The sequence below is a fragment of the Symphalangus syndactylus genome, chromosome 17 (assembly GCF_028878055.3).
Source record: "Symphalangus syndactylus isolate Jambi chromosome 17, NHGRI_mSymSyn1-v2.1_pri, whole genome shotgun sequence".
Classification (NCBI taxonomy): Eukaryota; Metazoa; Chordata; class Mammalia; order Primates; family Hylobatidae; genus Symphalangus; species Symphalangus syndactylus.
The window spans coordinates 20,320,194-20,323,285 of record NC_072439.2 but is presented as its reverse complement, the minus strand read 5'-3'; the positions used below and the strand labels follow the sequence as shown (position 1 = coordinate 20,323,285).

The 3,092-nt window shown below is 49.2% G+C and overlaps 1 protein-coding gene across 1 annotated transcript in view; it reads right to left on the bottom strand.

Moving 5' to 3' along the window:
- The window catches only part of POU2F2 (POU class 2 homeobox 2), a 75,103-nt gene extending 72,247 nt beyond the window's left edge, over nt 1-2,856 (bottom strand). The window contains exon 1 of the mRNA XM_063620933.1: nt 2,796-2,856. The gene's annotated coding sequence lies outside the window, so the exon portion shown is untranslated. The remainder of the gene's footprint in view (nt 1-2,795) is intronic.
- Between the last annotated feature and the right edge of the window lie 236 nt (nt 2,857-3,092).

The following is a 3,092-nucleotide window of genomic DNA, read 5'->3' as shown; positions in this document are numbered from 1 at the left end:
TTTATGTGTCTGTTTGCTCACTTATTTATTCATTCAACTCATGCTTGCTGAGCACTTACACTGTGCCAGGGACTGAGTGTAGACAGACGTGTTAGACAAACAGAGAGGTCCCCTCGCCCAGAGGCTTCTGAGGGCAGACATTAACCATATAGAATATAATCAGATATGGTGATAGTGCTCAGGAGGGAAAAGGAGGCATCATCCAGCCCAGGGGTCAAGAAAGGCCCTCAGAGTTGAGGAGCCTTAGATGGGGAGCTGAGGAGGTAGAGAAGTAAAGCCAACCCAGAGTGGAGAGAAGGCCCTGGCATGGGTGGGAGGAGATTTGGAGGAAGGGCCAGAAGGGAGAGGAGGAGGGGGAGTCACATGGGACCATGGGCAGCAGAGGCGACCATGACCCCAGGGCTGGGAGGGGGTCTCTCGCTCATCCTGGGGCTCCAGCTCCCACGCAGAGCATTGAGGAGGCCTCCAGACATGTTTGGGGCATCACTCACCTTCCAAGTGTGGCTATAAAGGAAAGACAGAGCAGGTGGGGGTGATGTTTATTGTAGTTGTTGTTTCATAACAAAACTATACACCTTAAAGAGTATGGCTTCCTTCAAAGATGTCTCCTCAGGAGGCTGAACTTTTTCTTGAACCATCTGATATTTTGACAACAGCCTTCAAGGCCAATTTACAAACTCCATCAGCAAAGCGTCTCTCTAGTGTATAATCGTCTCTAGTTTCTATTGAAAAACCATCAAGTGGCCCCAATATTATCATTGCTAAATTCATCAGAGCTGCCGCTAAATCAGACTTCAGGTGGTCTCCGAAATCAAATTCACTCCCAAAGTGCAAAACTTTGCCACACTGTGGAGATACCAAAAACAATGGTGGGTTTTGGTGAGGTAAAAGAATGGGAGCTTTAAGGTCAGGCAAACCCAGATTCAAATTCTAACTCTACTGCTTACATGTTGGGTGGCCTTAGGCAAGTTGCCTTCATGCTGTGTGCCTCAGTTCCTTTCTCTTGTAACAGGTGCCAACACCCACTTCACAGGGTTGCAGTGAGGATTAAAAGCAAAGTGCCCAGAACAGGCCCTCGCACAAAGGTGGCCCCTAATAAATATCAGTTTCCTCACTGGAATGTACCAGCCCTGTTACATGTTACCAAGTCAGTCACCCATATGTCCATGAAATCATGGATATTTGAAGGCAAATAACTGAAATCATAGACCTAACTGTGACCTCTACCAACTGGAAACATAATTAAACCCCTCTGTTACTTCAGCCCAACTTTCAGACATTCCTCAAAGTCAGTCTCTAGCTCCCAAACTAATTCTGCAACCTGGAAACTCCTTGACTCTCTTTTCGAGGATGTGAGGATTCCTGGAAAAGCTGTAACTTCGGTTCCCTGGAGAAAGCACTCTAGAGAAATGACACATCCTGGAACGAATACTCTCAGCGATAATAGGGGTCCATGAATGAACTTCAGGGGGTCTGTGATCATCCCAAAGGGTAGCACAACTGGGTAAATGTAGGTATGTGTTTTCCTGGGAGAAGCTCTATACTGTCCTGAAACTAGGTATCTATGGGCCAAAGGTTGCCTGAAATATGTGGTTTGGACCACGAGGAGATTTTGGAAGTTTTGCCTTGGTTGCTAACATTTAAAGATTGGAAGACTTCACACACAAGTCTGGGTTTCTGGCTTCTCTTGAAAAATCAGAAACCCTGGCAAGTCAGGGTTGCATCTGTGCATGAGAACAGTCAGTGGAGCTAAAAAGCAGTCCCCCACCCCATGCATTTTTCAGTCCATCACAGTCCCTACAATGCTGGGTTGCAAACCCTGGGCTACAGCTTCCATCTGCTTCTTAAAATGAGTCTGTGATTCCTGGTACAGCAAAGGATTCCTACCCAGGAGTCCTACAAGGGCACCCAGACGCCTCCCCGGGGTCCTGAGACCTGTGGGTTAAGCTTCTCTGGTGGGAATAGGGGTGGCAGTAGAGGGCTGTCCCACCCCAGAAGCCCTGTCCACCCTCCTCCCCAGATGCTCATTGCCAGGGGCTCACCAAGCAAGCTGGAGCAAACACCAGGGCAAATGGCCAGAGCCCCTGCTTCCCACAGAGGTAAGCAACAGGAGAACTAAGGCTTCTACCTGGGAGTCTCAGTGGGCTTCAGGGAGGGGCTTCATAAAACCTTCTTTGTTCAGGGGAACGCTTCCAGCCATATTTTGAGCTCCCACTTCTTGCAGCTACACGATTTCAAGGAATAAGTACTTTCATCTTCACGCCACCTCCGTGTGGTAAATGCTATTAATTACCTTCCTTTGACAGATGGGGAAACTGAGCCATGCCCAGGATCACTCAGCCACCTGTCTCTTCTTCCTCTATCTCCTCTTGCTCTCAGGATGGCACTTAAGGTGGGTTCTATTAGTATTCCCATTTACAGACAAGGAAATGGAAGCTCCAACTTTCCCAAGTCCCTGGAAGTCAGGAAAAGAGATTCGAACATAGACGTGCTTGACCCCAAAGCTGTGATCTGAGCCACCGAGTTACCCCCATCTCTCTCCTACTGAGCCCTAACACTCATCAGCAGAAACACTCACAGTCACCAACACCAAGAACCACTGGTTTGGCCCGAAAGCCGCAGGATGCATGGAGGGTGAAAACAAAGCAGTCAGATTCTAACCTCTGGGTGGGCAGAGTGGAGAAGGGCAGCAACACACCCAGGGTGAGGCCAGAGACGAGGATGGGAAAGCAGAGACTTCTGTGAGAAAACAGAAGGTGCATCAATAAGCAAAACTCTAAGGCCGTGGTCCTTACCTCTTGGGCAGACGCAGTGAAGCTAATACATTCAGGCCACCAACCCGGTCCAGTCGAGAACCTGGAGAGAGAGGAGAATGCTGTCAACATCCCGGAGAATTCGTCCCATCGTCATGCAGGATGATGCACTCCTCCAGTGGAGGAACCCTCCTCCTGTCACATCATCAGGAGCTGCAGTTGGTGAACTGTGGAGTCAGGTGCCTGGGACTCAGCTCCAGTAAGCCACTTGTTGCCTTCAGTGGTCACTTCTGGCCTCTGAGCCTCAGTGTCTCCATCTCATAAATGGGCATACCAGTG